At 58.1% G+C, this 15871-nt stretch overlaps 1 protein-coding gene across 3 annotated transcripts in view; it reads right to left on the bottom strand.

The window, feature by feature from the left end:
• LOC142464706 (chemerin-like receptor 1) overlaps positions 1–15871 on the bottom strand; it is a 117793-nt gene that overhangs the window by 18167 nt on the left and 83755 nt on the right. For 2 of the 3 annotated variants that reach the window (XM_075568125.1, XM_075568124.1), the window contains exon 2: positions 10269–10339. The exons of the other annotated variant lie outside the window; for it this stretch is intronic. The gene's annotated coding sequence lies outside the window, so the exon portion shown is untranslated. The remainder of the gene's footprint in view (positions 1–10268; positions 10340–15871) is intronic. 3 annotated transcript variants of the gene reach the window in all.

The raw sequence follows: 15871 nt of genomic DNA, 5'->3' as shown, positions 1-15871 counted from the left end.
GCCTCTCTCTTGTGTGGGTGCGAGCTGGGCCTCTCTCTGGTGTGGGTGCGAGCTGGGCCTCTCTCTGGTGTGGGTGCGAGCTGGGCCTCTCTCTGGTGTGGGTGCGAGCTGGGCGTCTCTCTGCTGTGGGTGCGAGCTGGGCGTCTCTCTGCTGTGGGTGCGAGCTGGGCGTCTCTCTGGTGTGGGTGCGAGCTGGGCCTCTCTCTGGTGTGGGTGCGAGCTGGGCCTCTCTCTGGTGTGGGTGCGAGCTGGGCCTCTCTCTGCTGTGGGTGCGAGCTGGGCCTCTCTGGTGTGGGTGCGAGCTGGGCCTCTCTGGTGTGGGTGCGAGCTGGGCGTCTCTCTGGTGTGGGTGCCAGCTGGGCATCTCTCTGGTGTGGGTGCGAGCTGGGCCTCTCTCTGGTGTGGGTGCGAGCTGGGCGTCTCTCTGGTGTGGGTGCGAGCTGGGCGTCTCTCTGGTGTGGGTGCGAGCTGGGTGTCTCTCTGGTGTGGGTGCGAGCTGAGCCTCTCTCTGGTGTGGGTGCGAGCTGGGCCTCTCTCTGGTGTGGGTGCGAGCTGGGTGTCTCTGGTGTGGGTGCGAGCTGGGTGTCTCTCTGGTGTGGGTGCGAGCTGGGCGTCTCTCTGGTGTGGGTGCGAGCTGGGCCTCTCTCTGGTGTGGGTGCGAGCTGGGCCTCTCTGGTGTGGGTGCGAGCTGGGCCTCTCTCTGGTGTGGGTGCGAGCTGGGCCTCTCTTTGGTGTGGGTGCGAGCTGGGCATCTCTCTGGTGTGGGTGCGAGCTGGGTGTCTCTCTGGTGTGGGTGCGAGCTGGGTGTCTCTGGTGTGGGTGCGAGCTGGGCGTCTCTCTGGTGTGGGTGCGAGCTGGGCGTCTCTCTGGTGTGGGTGCGAGCTGGGCGTCTCTCTGGTGTGGGTGCGAGCTGGGCGTCTCTCTGACGCGGGTGTGAGCTGGGCGTCTCTCTGGTGTGGGTGCGAGCTGGGCGTCTCTCTGGTGTGGGTGCGAGCTGGGCGTCTCTCTGACGCGGGTGTGAGCTGGGCGTCTCTCTGGTGTGGGTGCGAGCTGGGCGTCTCTCTGGTGTGGGTGCGAGCTGGGTGTCTCTGGTGTGGGTGCGAGCTGGGTGTCTCTCTGGTGTGGGTGCGAGCTGGGTGTCTCTCTGGTGTGGGTGCGAGCTGGGCCTCTCTCTGGTGTGGGTGCAAGCTGGGCCTCTCTCTGGTGTGGGTGCGAGCTGGGCCTCTCTCTGCTGTGGGTGCGAGCTGGGCGTCTCTCTGGTGTGGGTGCGAGCTGGGCCTCTCTCTGGTGTGGGTGTGAGCTGGGCGTCTCTCTGGTGTGGGTGCGAGCTGGGCCTCTCTCTGGTGTGGGTGCGAGCTGGGCCTCTCTCTGGTGTGGGTGCGAGCTGGGCGTCTCTCTGGTGTGGGTGCGAGCTGGGCGTCTCTGGTGCGGGTGCGAGCTGGGCGTCTCTCTGGTGTGGGTGCGAGCTGGGCCTCTCTCTGGTGTGGGTGCGAGCTGGGCCTCTCTCTGGTGTGGGTGCGAGCTGGGCGTCTCTCTGGTGTGGGTGCGAGCTGGGTGTCTCTCTGGTGTGGGTGCGAGCTGGGCGTCTCTCTGGTGTGGGTGCGAGCTGGGCCTCTCTCTGGTGTGGGTGCGAGCTGGGCCTCTCTCTGGTGTGGGTGCGAGCTGGGCGTCTCTCTGGTGTGGGTGCGAGCTGGGCGTCTCTCTGGTGTGGGTGCGAGCTGGGCGTCTCTCTGGTGTGGGTGCGAGCTGGGCGTCTCTCTGACGCGGGTGTGAGCTGGGCGTCTCTCTGGTGTGGGTGCGAGCTGGGCGTCTCTCTGGTGTGGGTGCGAGCTGGGTGTCTCTGGTGTGGGTGCGAGCTGGGCGTCTCTCTGGTGTGGGTGCGAGCTGGGCGTCTCTCTGGTGTGGGTGCGAGCTGGGCGTCTCTCTGGTGTGGGTGCGAGCTGGGCGTCTCTCTGACGCGGGTGTGAGCTGGGCGTCTCTCTGGTGTGGGTGCGAGCTGGGCGTCTCTCTGGTGTGGGTGCGAGCTGGGCGTCTCTCTGACGCGGGTGTGAGCTGGGCGTCTCTCTGGTGTGGGTGCGAGCTGGGCGTCTCTCTGGTGTGGGTGCGAGCTGGGTGTCTCTGGTGTGGGTGCGAGCTGGGTGTCTCTCTGGTGTGGGTGCGAGCTGGGTGTCTCTCTGGTGTGGGTGCGAGCTGGGCCTCTCTCTGGTGTGGGTGCAAGCTGGGCCTCTCTCTGGTGTGGGTGCGAGCTGGGCCTCTCTCTGCTGTGGGTGCGAGCTGGGCGTCTCTCTGGTGTGGGTGCGAGCTGGGCCTCTCTCTGGTGTGGGTGTGAGCTGGGCGTCTCTCTGGTGTGGGTGCGAGCTGGGCCTCTCTCTGGTGTGGGTGCGAGCTGGGCCTCTCTCTGGTGTGGGTGCGAGCTGGGCGTCTCTCTGGTGTGGGTGCGAGCTGGGCGTCTCTCTGGTGCGGGTGCGAGCTGGGCGTCTCTCTGGTGTGGGTGCGAGCTGGGCCTCTCTCTGGTGTGGGTGCGAGCTGGGCCTCTCTCTGGTGTGGGTGCGAGCTGGGCGTCTCTCTGGTGTGGGTGCGAGCTGGGTGTCTCTCTGGTGTGGGTGCGAGCTGGGCGTCTCTCTGGTGTGGGTGCGAGCTGGGCCTCTCTCTGGTGTGGGTGCGAGCTGGGCCTCTCTCTGGTGTGGGTGCGAGCTGGGCCTCTCTCTGGTGTGGGTGCGAGCTGGGCCTCTCTCTGGTGTGGGTGCGAGCTGGGCCTCTCTCTGCTGTGGGTGCGAGCTGGGCCTCTCTCTGGTGTGGGTGCGAGCTGGGCGTCTCTCTGGTGTGGGTGCGAGCTGGGCGTCTCTCTGGTGTGGGTGCGAGCTGGGTGTCTCTCTGGTGTGGGTGCGAGCTGGGCCTCTCTCTGGTGTGGGTGCGAGCTGGGCCTCTCTCTGGTGTGGGTGCGAGCTGGGCCTCTCTGGTGTGGGTGCGAGCTGGGCCTCTCTCTGGTGTGGGTGCGAGCTGGGCCTCTCTGGTGTGGGTGCGAGCTGGGCGTCTCTCTGGTGTGGGTGCGGGCTGGGCCTCTCTCTGGTGTGGGTGCGAGCTGGGCCTCTCTGGTGTGGGTGCGAGCTGGGCCTCTCTCTGGTGTGGGTGCGAGCTGGGTGTCTCTCTGGTGTGGGTGCGAGCTGGGTGTCTCTCTGGTGTGGGTGCAAGCTGGGCATCTCTCTGGTGTGGGTGCGAGCTGGGTGTCTCTCTGGTGTGGGTGCGAGCTGGGCGTCTCTCTGGTGTGGGTGCGAGCTGGGTGTCTCTCTGGTGTGGGTGCGAGCTGGGCGTCTCTCTGGTGTGGGTGCGAGCTGGGTGTCTCTCTGGTGTGGGTGCGAGCTGGGCCTCTCTCTGGTGTGGGTGCGAGCTGGGCCTCTCTTTGGTGTGGGTGCGAGCTGGGCATCTCTGGTGTGGGTGCGAGCTGGGCCTCTCTTTGGTGTGGGTGCGAGCTGGGTGTCTCTCTGGTGTGGGTGCGAGCTGGGTGTCTCTCTGGTGTGGGTGCGAGCTGGGCGTCTCTCTGGTGTGGATGCGAGCTGGGCGTCTCTGGTGTGGGTGCGAGCTGGGCGTCTCTCTGGTGTGGGTGCGAGCTGGGTGTCTCTCTGGTGTGGGTGCGAGCTGGGCCTCTCTGGTGTGGGTGCGAGCTGGGCCTCTCTCTAGTGTGGGTGCGAGCTGGGCCTCTCTCTGGTGTGGGTGCGAGCTGGGCCTCTCTGGTGTGGGTGCGAGCTGGGCCTCTCTCTGGTGTGGGTGCGAGCTGGGCCTCTCTTTGGTGTGGGTGCGAGCTGGGCATCTCTCTGGTGTGGGTGCGAGCTGGGTGTCTCTCTGGTGTGGGTGCGAGCTGGGTGTCTCTGGTGTGGGTGCGAGCTGGGCGTCTCTTTGGTGTGGGTGCGAGCTGGGCGTCTCTCTGGTGTGGGTGCGAGCTGGGCGTCTCTCTGGTGTGGGTGCGAGCTGGGCGTCTCTCTGACGCGGGTGTGAGCTGGGCGTCTCTCTGGTGTGGGTGCGAGCTGGGCGTCTCTCTGGTGTGGGTGCGAGCTGGGCGTCTCTCTGACGCGGGTGTGAGCTGGGCGTCTCTCTGGTGTGGGTGCGAGCTGGGCGTCTCTCTGGTGTGGGTGCGAGCTGGGTGTCTCTGGTGTGGGTGCGAGCTGGGTGTCTCTCTGGTGTGGGTGCGAGCTGGGTGTCTCTCTGGTGTGGGTGCGAGCTGGGCCTCTCTCTGGTGTGGGTGCAAGCTGGGCCTCTCTCTGGTGTGGGTGCGAGCTGGGCCTCTCTCTGCTGTGGGTGCGAGCTGGGCGTCTCTCTGGTGTGGGTGCGAGCTGGGCCTCTCTCTGGTGTGGGTGTGAGCTGGGCGTCTCTCTGGTGTGGGTGCGAGCTGGGCCTCTCTCTGGTGTGGGTGCGAGCTGGGCCTCTCTCTGGTGTGGGTGCGAGCTGGGCGTCTCTCTGGTGTGGGTGCGAGCTGGGCGTCTCTGGTGCGGGTGCGAGCTGGGCGTCTCTCTGGTGTGGGTGCGAGCTGGGCCTCTCTCTGGTGTGGGTGCGAGCTGGGCCTCTCTCTGGTGTGGGTGCGAGCTGGGCGTCTCTCTGGTGTGGGTGCGAGCTGGGTGTCTCTCTGGTGTGGGTGCGAGCTGGGCGTCTCTCTGGTGTGGGTGCGAGCTGGGCCTCTCTCTGGTGTGGGTGCGAGCTGGGCCTCTCTCTGGTGTGGGTGCGAGCTGGGCGTCTCTCTGGTGTGGGTGCGAGCTGGGCGTCTCTCTGGTGTGGGTGCGAGCTGGGCGTCTCTCTGGTGTGGGTGCGAGCTGGGCGTCTCTGACGCGGGTGTGAGCTGGGCGTCTCTCTGGTGTGGGTGCGAGCTGGGCGTCTCTCTGGTGTGGGTGCGAGCTGGGTGTCTCTGGTGTGGGTGCGAGCTGGGCGTCTCTCTGGTGTGGGTGCGAGCTGGGCGTCTCTCTGGTGTGGGTGCGAGCTGGGCGTCTCTCTGGTGTGGGTGCGAGCTGGGCGTCTCTCTGACGCGGGTGTGAGCTGGGCGTCTCTCTGGTGTGGGTGCGAGCTGGGCGTCTCTCTGGTGTGGGTGCGAGCTGGGCGTCTCTCTGACGCGGGTGTGAGCTGGGCGTCTCTCTGGTGTGGGTGCGAGCTGGGCGTCTCTCTGGTGTGGGTGCGAGCTGGGTGTCTCTGGTGTGGGTGCGAGCTGGGTGTCTCTCTGGTGTGGGTGCGAGCTGGGTGTCTCTCTGGTGTGGGTGCGAGCTGGGCCTCTCTCTGGTGTGGGTGCAAGCTGGGCCTCTCTCTGGTGTGGGTGCGAGCTGGGCCTCTCTCTGCTGTGGGTGCGAGCTGGGCGTCTCTCTGGTGTGGGTGCGAGCTGGGCCTCTCTCTGGTGTGGGTGTGAGCTGGGCGTCTCTCTGGTGTGGGTGCGAGCTGGGCCTCTCTCTGGTGTGGGTGCGAGCTGGGCCTCTCTCTGGTGTGGGTGCGAGCTGGGCGTCTCTCTGGTGTGGGTGCGAGCTGGGCGTCTCTCTGGTGCGGGTGCGAGCTGGGCGTCTCTCTGGTGTGGGTGCGAGCTGGGCCTCTCTCTGGTGTGGGTGCGAGCTGGGCCTCTCTCTGGTGTGGGTGCGAGCTGGGCGTCTCTCTGGTGTGGGTGCGAGCTGGGTGTCTCTCTGGTGTGGGTGCGAGCTGGGCGTCTCTCTGGTGTGGGTGCGAGCTGGGCCTCTCTCTGGTGTGGGTGCGAGCTGGGCCTCTCTCTGGTGTGGGTGCGAGCTGGGCCTCTCTCTGGTGTGGGTGCGAGCTGGGCCTCTCTCTGGTGTGGGTGCGAGCTGGGCCTCTCTCTGCTGTGGGTGCGAGCTGGGCCTCTCTCTGGTGTGGGTGCGAGCTGGGCGTCTCTCTGGTGTGGGTGCGAGCTGGGCGTCTCTCTGGTGTGGGTGCGAGCTGGGTGTCTCTCTGGTGTGGGTGCGAGCTGGGCCTCTCTCTGGTGTGGGTGCGAGCTGGGCCTCTCTCTGGTGTGGGTGCGAGCTGGGCCTCTCTGGTGTGGGTGCGAGCTGGGCCTCTCTCTGGTGTGGGTGCGAGCTGGGCCTCTCTGGTGTGGGTGCGAGCTGGGCGTCTCTCTGGTGTGGGTGCGAGCTGGGCCTCTCTCTGGTGTGGGTGCGAGCTGGGCCTCTCTGGTGTGGGTGCGAGCTGGGCCTCTCTCTGGTGTGGGTGCGAGCTGGGTGTCTCTCTGGTGTGGGTGCGAGCTGGGTGTCTCTCTGGTGTGGGTGCAAGCTGGGCATCTCTCTGGTGTGGGTGCGAGCTGGGTGTCTCTCTGGTGTGGGTGCGAGCTGGGCGTCTCTCTGGTGTGGGTGCGAGCTGGGTGTCTCTCTGGTGTGGGTGCGAGCTGGGCGTCTCTCTGGTGTGGGTGCGAGCTGGGTGTCTCTCTGGTGTGGGTGCGAGCTGGGCCTCTCTCTGGTGTGGGTGCGAGCTGGGCCTCTCTTTGGTGTGGGTGCGAGCTGGGCATCTCTCTGGTGTGGGTGCGAGCTGGGCCTCTCTTTGGTGTGGGTGCGAGCTGGGTGTCTCTCTGGTGTGGGTGCGAGCTGGGTGTCTCTCTGGTGTGGGTGCGAGCTGGGCGTCTCTCTGGTGTGGATGCGAGCTGGGCGTCTCTGGTGTGGGTGCGAGCTGGGCGTCTCTCTGGTGTGGGTGCGAGCTGGGTGTCTCTCTGGTGTGGGTGCGAGCTGGGCCTCTCTGGTGTGGGTGCGAGCTGGGCCTCTCTCTAGTGTGGGTGCGAGCTGGGCCTCTCTCTGGTGTGGGTGCGAGCTGGGCGTCTCTCTGGTGTGGGTGCGAGCTGGGCGTCTCTCTGTTGTGGGTGCGAGCTGGGCGTCTCTCTGGTGTGGGTGCCAGCTGGGCATCTCTCTGGTGTGGGTGCAAGCTGGGCCTCTCTTTGGTGTGGGTGCGAGCTGGGCCTCTCTTTGGTGTGGGTGCGAGCTGGGCGTCTCTCTGGTGTGGGTGCGAGCTGGGCGTCTCTCTGACGCGGGTGTGAGCTGGGCCTCTCTCTGGTGTGGGTGCGAGCTGGGCCTCTCTCTGGTGTGGGTGCGAGCTGGGCGTCTCTCTGGTGTGGGTGCGAGCTGGGCGTCTCTCTGACGCGGGTGCGAGCTGGGCCTCTCTGGTGTGGGTGCGAGCTGGGCCTCTCTCTGGTGTGGGTGCGAGCTGGGCCTCTCTTTGGTGTGGGTGCGAGCTGGGCATCTCTCTGGTGTGGGTGCGAGCTGGGTGTCTCTCTGGTGTGGGTGCGAGCTGGGTGTCTCTGGTGTGGGTGCGAGCTGGGCGTCTCTCTGGTGTGGGTGCGAGCTGGGCGTCTCTCTGGTGTGGGTGCGAGCTGGGCGTCTCTCTGGTGTGGGTGCGAGCTGGGCGTCTCTCTGACGCGGGTGTGAGCTGGGCGTCTCTCTGGTGTGGGTGCGAGCTGGGCGTCTCTCTGGTGTGGGTGCGAGCTGGGCGTCTCTCTGACGCGGGTGTGAGCTGGGCGTCTCTCTGGTGTGGGTGCGAGCTGGGTGTCTCTGGTGTGGGTGCGAGCTGGGTGTCTCTCTGGTGTGGGTGCGAGCTGGGTGTCTCTCTGGTGTGGGTGCGAGCTGGGCCTCTCTCTGGTGTGGGTGCAAGCTGGGCCTCTCTCTGGTGTGGGTGCGAGCTGGGCCTCTCTCTGCTGTGGGTGCGAGCTGGGCGTCTCTCTGGTGTGGGTGCGAGCTGGGCCTCTCTCTGGTGTGGGTGTGAGCTGGGCGTCTCTCTGGTGTGGGTGCGAGCTGGGCCTCTCTCTGGTGTGGGTGCGAGCTGGGCCTCTCTCTGGTGTGGGTGCGAGCTGGGCGTCTCTCTGGTGTGGTTGCGAGCTGGGCGTCTCTCTGGTGCGGGTGCGAGCTGGGCGTCTCTCTGGTGTGGGTGCGAGCTGGGCCTCTCTCTGGTGTGGGTGCGAGCTGGGCCTCTCTCTGGTGTGGGTGCGAGCTGGGCGTCTCTCTGGTGTGGGTGCGAGCTGGGTGTCTCTCTGGTGTGGGTGCGAGCTGGGCGTCTCTCTGTTGTGGGTGCGAGCTGGGCCTCTCTCTGGTGTGGGTGCGAGCTGGGCCTCTCTCTGGTGTGGGTGCGAGCTGGGCCTCTCTCTGGTGTGGGTGCGAGCTGGGCCTCTCTGGTGTGGGTGCAAGCTGGGCCTCTCTCTGCTGTGGGTGCGAGCTGGGCCTCTCTCTGGTGTGGGTGCGAGCTGGGCGTCTCTCTGGTGTGGGTGCGAGCTGGGCGTCTCTCTGGTGTGGGTCCGAGCTGGGTGTCTCTCTGGTGTGGGTGCGAGCTGGGCCTCTCTCTGGTGTGGGTGCGAGCTGGGCCTCTCTCTGGTGTGGGTGCGAGCTGGGCCTCTCTCTGGTGTGGGTGCGAGCTGGGCCTCTCTGGTGTGGGTGCGAGCTGGGCCTCTCTCTGGTGTGGGTGCGAGCTGGGCCTCTCTGGTGTGGGTGCGAGCTGGGCGTCTCTCTGGTGTGGGTGCGAGCTGGGCCTCTCTCTGGTGTGGGTGCGAGCTGGGCCTCTCTGGTGTGGGTGCGAGCTGGGCCTCTCTCTGGTGTGGGTGCGAGCTGGGTGTCTCTCTGGTGTGGGTGCGAGCTGGGTGTCTCTCTGGTGTGGGTGCGAGCTGGGCATCTCTCTGGTGTGGGTGCGAGCTGGGTGTCTCTCTGGTGTGGGTGCGAGCTGGGCGTCTCTCTGGTGTGGGTGCGAGCTGGGTGTCTCTCTGGTGTGGGTGCGAGCTGGGCGTCTCTCTGGTGTGGGTGCGAGCTGGGTGTCTCTCTGGTGTGGGTGCGAGCTGGGCCTCTCTCTGGTGTGGGTGCGAGCTGGGCCTCTCTTTGGTGTGGGTGCGAGCTGGGCATCTCTCTGGTGTGGGTGCGAGCTGGGCCTCTCTTTGGTGTGGGTGCGAGCTGGGTGTCTCTCTGGTGTGGGTGCGAGCTGGGTGTCTCTCTGGTGTGGGTGCGAGCTGGGCGTCTCTCTGTTGTGGATGCGAGCTGGGCGTCTCTGGTGTGGGTGCGAGCTGGGCCTCTCTGGTGTGGGTGCGAGCTGGGCCTCTCTCTGGTGTGGGTGCGAGCTGGGCGTCTCTCTGGTGTGGGTGCGAGCTGGGCCTCTCTGGTGTGGGTGCGAGCTGGGCCTCTCTCTGGTGTGGGTGCGAGCTGGGCCTCTCTCTGGTGTGGGTGCGAGCTGGGCGTCTCTCTGGTGTGGGTGCGAGCTGGGCGTCTCTCTGGTGTGGGTGCGAGCTGGGCGTCTCTCTGGTGTGGGTGCCAGCTGGGCATCTCTCTGGTGTGGGTGCGAGCTGGGCCTCTCTTTGGTGTGGGTGCGAGCTGGGCCTCTCTTTGGTGTGGGTGCGAGCTGGGCGTCTCTCTGGTGTGGGTGCGAGCTGGGCGTCTCTCTGACGCGGGTGTGAGCTGGGCCTCTCTCTGGTGTGGGTGCGAGCTGGGCCTCTCTCTGGTGTGGGTGCGAGCTGGGCGTCTCTCTGGTGTGGGTGCGAGCTGGGCGTCTCTCTGACGCGGGTGTGAGCCGGGCCTCTCCAGGAGGAGGGGCTGCCGTAGAAGGTAAGAGAGTTACAGAGGCCCCACGCTCTCCCCCGCAAATCAGTTGTATTGTTGTGGGGGCCCCTGTTACCGCGGGGCTCGTGCGGTGGCACCGACATCATGCCGACCATCTTGAGGACTGGAGTTGAGCACTCCTCATACACGGTGTGATACAAGTCCATTTAAATTAGAAATGCTCAGTCCTTACAAGCAGCTGCACACGTAAGAAAGTATTAGCTTATTGAGAGCAGTGTTACATGTAGAATGGCGTTTTATTTGCGCATGGAAAACTGTTCGTTTTCTCGCCGTGGTCACGCATTCACAAAGGCCAAATGCATTATCTGATGTGCTCGATGAATATTCCTCCCTGTGATCATTCTCCGACTGTTAATTGTTTTTGTTACAGTGAAACATAAAGATTAATAGCCCTTGGTTGTAATCAATAGCCAGTAGGGATAGAAACCTTTAACTATACAATAGCTGTTGCTCTGAGTGCATACAGAATTATGCTACAGTAGTATAATAACTTCCATTTACAAGGCATTTAACATTAATTGTACTATTTATTTATACAATGGTGTTATCAATATGTAAAAAGAAAATACATTTAAAGTTTATTTCACCACTTTTAATTCCGTTAATTTACTGTTTGTATTTAATGTTTACGAACCACCTTAAAATTATTGATATGACAGTGAGATTAGATCATTGATTGGTTAACGGCTTTGTCAGCAATGTTCCAAAGAGCTTACTTACAGTATCATGCAACGTAAAGGTCTCCAGAAAAGAACACAGAGGGTTGATCTTGACAACAGACCGTCTTTTCCCTAAGGAACAATGAGAAACCAGGATTAAATAATCACTCCGCCCCACATAAGCGGATGCGAATGTTAACACCAGTATGGTCACTTTTACATACAGGCGATAGCAACATTATTCAAACTATACTGTGTCGCAATAGCATATACCTCACTCTCTTGGGTCCATATTCCATATGCTTTAAAAGCGTACTCCTTGAGGGGGAGCAATTCAGTCTCATTCGGAGAGGAAGCGAGAGGAGAGGCACATTGAGAGCAACTCTGTATACAGTACATGTAGTCCCTGACTTCTTATATAGAGTATGGCAAAGACAAATATCTCGTGTGAGCACATTCACACGTCTCTGGTCTGCAGCCCCATCTTTCCCCATTATCTCTTAGCATACAGTGCTTCCACTGCAGCAAGGGATTCTGGGAAATTACATGCAAACAAGCACAACAAAGTCACCTATATACAGTACGAAAGACTAGTTAACTTAGTGACCTCATGGTGAGTCACATTCAGATACGAATGATATACAGTGTATGCTGTTTGTGGGATATGATGATAGCGCCAGTAAGGGCAGACATGTTGTTTTTCTCTCTGTTGTGTTGGTAAGTAAGGCACGTTCTATAGTGCAGTGCGCTCGCGCTACGCCGTGCGCGCGGAATTGTAGTTGGCTGACGTCAGTCAGCCTTTCTATAGAAGGGCCGCACACGCGCACGGCAGGGAGCGGGGAGGCGACAGACGGCGGCGAAGATGAAGAAATTCATCTTTTCACGCCGCTACCGGCTCTGAAATGTGTGTATGTGTGTGTGTATGTGTGTGTTTGTATGGGTGTGTGTGTGTGTGTGTGTGTGTGTGTGTGTGTGTGTGTGTGTGTGTGTGTGTGTGTGTGTGTGTGTGTGTGTGTGTGTGTGTGTGTGTGTGTGTGTGTGTCAATGATTGCGGAACAGAAAAAAATATTTATTAAACTTTTATTTTCTTTAAAAAATCTCGCTTGGGTCTTCCTGTCACTCACACAACCCATGCACACACATATACACGCACATACACACACATACACACACATACACACATTCACACACATACACAGCTCCCTGCTCTATAAACATGAAAAGCATGCGGCACGTGCACGCGCGTTCGCATAGGCACGCATGGCCGCATGCTGTGTATAACAGCCCTAAGGAGATCACAGTATACAGCATGTGGTGAGTACTGAAACATTTCGATGAAACAATGCAGCACTTTGCAGCATTATAGTACAACACGTGACCTCATCATTCAGTGATAGCAACTTACCAAGTGCCTTTGTTGAATGCAACACTAGCCTGGCCCTAGCCAGGAGGGAGCTAAAGAAAGAGCAATATTTTCTAGTCATATTAACAAATGCCACCAACTCATTAATTGGTTTTAAATTAAGATACAAGACTAATTACCCAGTTGTTTAGTAAGAGCTATGGCTGCAACCCAGTTATTTGCATGCATTGTTTTCCCAAAGTCTCTGTGGGTTAAGTACTGCTTGGTACCTTGGTTATTTTTCTACATAATAAACATGCTACATACTGTACAGTATTATACAAATAATAATATTACCAGGAAGAGTAACAAAGTACAGTAGGAAGCTGAACAAATATCTGTAGGAAAAAAGCTCTTGCAATCATAAACATATATTTAACTTTCTATTTTTTACACAATCCCACATACATTAGCAACGCTTGATATATTTGCCCTAAATTCCAAATTAGCCCAATGTTATAAAGAGTTTTAAATATGCAATATGAAAATTACTTTCTACAAGAATGAAGTGTACTTGTACGTACCCGTGAAGGAGATACTGTGCTAACCCCGGTGCTGAGGTCTGCTTTATTCACTCAGCTCACATTAGTTTTCCATTTAATAAGGAGGGTATGACCACTTCCTGAGTGTAAGAACTCATTGCTCCCCCCCATACAAAAAACAAAGACATTGGTTACAGTGTATTCATTTGTCGTGGGGTAATAAAATAACTGGTCAGTTACTGCTGTTAATTGCTTGTAGTATTTGGAAGTACCGGTACCGCCTTCTTCTTCTCCTCCATGTGCATGTTTTGGACTTGTTATAGTGGAGGAAACCAAGACGTTCTCCGGGGTTTCTTTACCTGTAAGCCCTATATCTGCATGAGCAACCAGCAACTTACTAACAAGATCTAAAGTTGGTTTAGATCAGGGGTCACCAACTCCAGTCCTCAAGGGCCACAAACAGGTCCGGCTGTAAGTATATCCCTGCTTCATAAATGGATTAGAACTAGAAGAAGTCAAGGACAAATGTCTACCTTGGCCGGCAAATAACAGTGGATGGGAACCATTTGAATGAAATCAGTAGGAAAACCATGGGATGGAGCATTTGGACGAAACAAGACAATCTTTCAGGGAACTTTCCATTGTGCCGCAAGAAGAAAGTGTTTGATTCGTGTATTCTGCCCGTGCGCACGTAGGGATACGTGAAATGTAGTCCCTAACTGCAAAGATAGTTCAGAAGTTTCAGAAAACTCAATGAAGTTTGGAGAGATAATGTTGGGTATTACCCGGAGTATGGAGAGATGCATGCTGGGTATTACCCGGAGTATGGAGAGATGCATGCTGGGTATTACCCGGAGTATGGAGAGATGCATGCTGGGTATTACCCGGAGTATGGAGAGATGCATGCTGGGTATTACCCGGAGTATGGAGAGATGCATGCTGGGTATTACCCGGAGTATGGAGAGATGCATGCTGGGTATTACCCGGAGTATGGAGAGATAATGCTGGGTATTACCCGGAGTATGGAGAGATGCATGCTGGGTATTACCCGGAGTATGGAGAGATGCATGCTGGGTATTACCCGGAGTATGGAGAGATGCATGCTGGGTATTACCCGGAGTATGGAGAGATGCATGCTGGGTATTACCCGGAGTATGGAGAGATAATGCTGGGTATTACCCGGAGTATGGAGAGATGCATGCAGGGTATTACCCGGAGTATGGAGAGATGCATGCTGGGTATTACCTGAAGAGACAATAAAAATAATGAATAGGTTTGAAACTCAACAAAAGTCTGTGACATCATCAGATGGGTAAAGAAATTAAAATGACAGCTGGCTGAACAAGAAGAAAATGACCATCGTTGGACAATGATTGCACTCAACTGGATTCCAAGGGAAAGTAAAAGACCAAGACGATGACCAAAAGTAATATGGGAGGATGAGATCAGAAGATCGCAGGACCTGGAAGATCATTGGGGGGGCTTCATCCAGCGGTGGGGAGACACTGGTGGAGATTATGATGATGATATATATACTGTGTGTAATATATATATATGGTCATGTTCAGTAACATGGGACTTATTCTATGTCAGGGACAGTGGCGATTGGGCTCGCTTCGGCCAAAATTCTCTATTGACTTTGGCTGCCTGGGTTGATATAGAATAAGCCCCTACATGTATCCGGTGCAGGTATTTCCAGGACCCCCGGGGATACTTCTCTTTTCTATGGACTTGACTTATTTACTGTGCATGGACAAGTCCTACAGATGCAGCGGCCGTTATTCAAACATATCACGGAGCCGTTTTTGTGTGCGCTGCTGTACTCTACGCGGCCAATCACGCGGTTGATTTGTTTGAATTTCATGGATCCCGATTTCTTCGGGTGCAATTCTTCGCGTTTCCGTGGCAGAAATGAATGAATTGTAATGTGTACAGTACTGTGCTACTGTGTCACTTTGCAGGTGTTTAAAAACTAGAACACTAAAACGCCATTTTCTGCACTCGATAAAACACGAGTCAACACGCGATAATGACGCGCAATGACATCGGTATTCCGAGGTATACAACACGTGGTAATGACGCACCATGACATGGGTATTCCGAGGTATACAACACGCGGTAATGACGCGCCATGGCATGGGTATGCCCAGGCATACAACACGCAGTAATGACGCGCCATGACATGGGTATGCCCAGGCATACAACACGCGGTAATGACGTGCCCTGACATGGGTATTCCGAGGTATACAACACGCGGTAATGACGCGCCATGACATGGGTATTCCGAGGTATACAACACGCGGTAATGATGCGCCATGACATGGGTATTCCGAGGTATACAACACGCGGTAATGACGCGCCATGACATGGGTATTCCCAGGTATATAACATGCGGTAATGACGCGCCATGACATGGGTATTCCGAGGTATACAACACGCGGTAATGACGCGCCATGACATGGGTATTCCCAGGTATATAACATGCGGTAATGACGCGCCATGACATGGGTATTCCCAGGTATACAACACGTGGTAATGACGCGCCATAACATGGGTATTCCGGGGTATACAACACGCGGTAATGACGCACCATGACATGGGTATTCCGAGGTATACAACACGCGGTAATGACGCGCCATAACATGGGTATGCCCAGGCATACAACACGCGGTAATGACGTGCCATGACATGGGTATTCCGAGGTATACAACACGCGGTAATGACGCGCCATGACATGGGTATTCCGAGGTATACAACACGCGGTAATGACGCGCCATGACATGGGTATTCCCAGGTATATAACATGCGGTAATGACGCGCCATGACATGGGTATTCCCAGGTATATAACATGCGGTAATGACGCGCCATGACATGGGTATTCCCAGGTATACAACACGTGGTAATGACGCGCCATGACATGAGTATTCCGAGGTATACAACACGCGGTAATGACGCGCCATGACATGGGTATTCCCAGGTATACAACACGCGGTAATGACACGCCATGACATGGGTATTCCCAGGTATACAACACGCGGTAATGACGCGCCATGACATGGGTATTCCGAGGTATACAACACGCGGTAATGACGCGCCATGACATGGGTATTCCCAGGTATACAACACGCTGTAATGATGCGCCATGATATGAGTATTCCGAGGTATACAACACGCGGTAATGACACGCCATGACATGGGTATTCCGGGGTATACAACACGCGGTAATGACACGCCATGACATGGGTATTCCGAGGTATACAACACGCGGTAATGACGCGCCATGACATGGGTATTCCCAGGTATACAACACGCTGTAATGATGCGCCATGATATGAGTATTCCGAGGTATACAACACGCGGTAATGACACGCCATGACATGGGTATTCCGGGGTATACAACATGCGGTAATGACGCACCATGACATGGGTATTCTGAGGCATACAACACGCGGTAATGACGCGCCATGACATTGGTATTCTGAGGTATACAACACGCGGTAATGACGCGCCATGACATTGGTATTCTGAGGCATACAACACGCGGTAATGACGCGCCATGACATTGGTATTCTGAGGTATACAACACGCGGTAATGACGCGCCATGACATGGGTATTCCGAGGTATACAACACGCGGTAATGACGCGCCATGACATGGGTATTCCCAGGTATACAACACGCTGTAATGATGCGCCATGATATGAGTATTCCGAGGTATACAACACGCGGTAATGACACGCCATGACATGGGTATTCCCAGGTATATAACACGTGGTAATG

The sequence above is a fragment of the Ascaphus truei genome, chromosome 13, assembly GCF_040206685.1.
Source record: "Ascaphus truei isolate aAscTru1 chromosome 13, aAscTru1.hap1, whole genome shotgun sequence".
NCBI classification, from domain to species: Eukaryota; Metazoa; Chordata; class Amphibia; order Anura; family Ascaphidae; genus Ascaphus; species Ascaphus truei.
The sequence above is the reverse complement of the archived record's forward strand: the minus strand, read 5'-3'. Positions and strand labels throughout refer to the sequence as shown.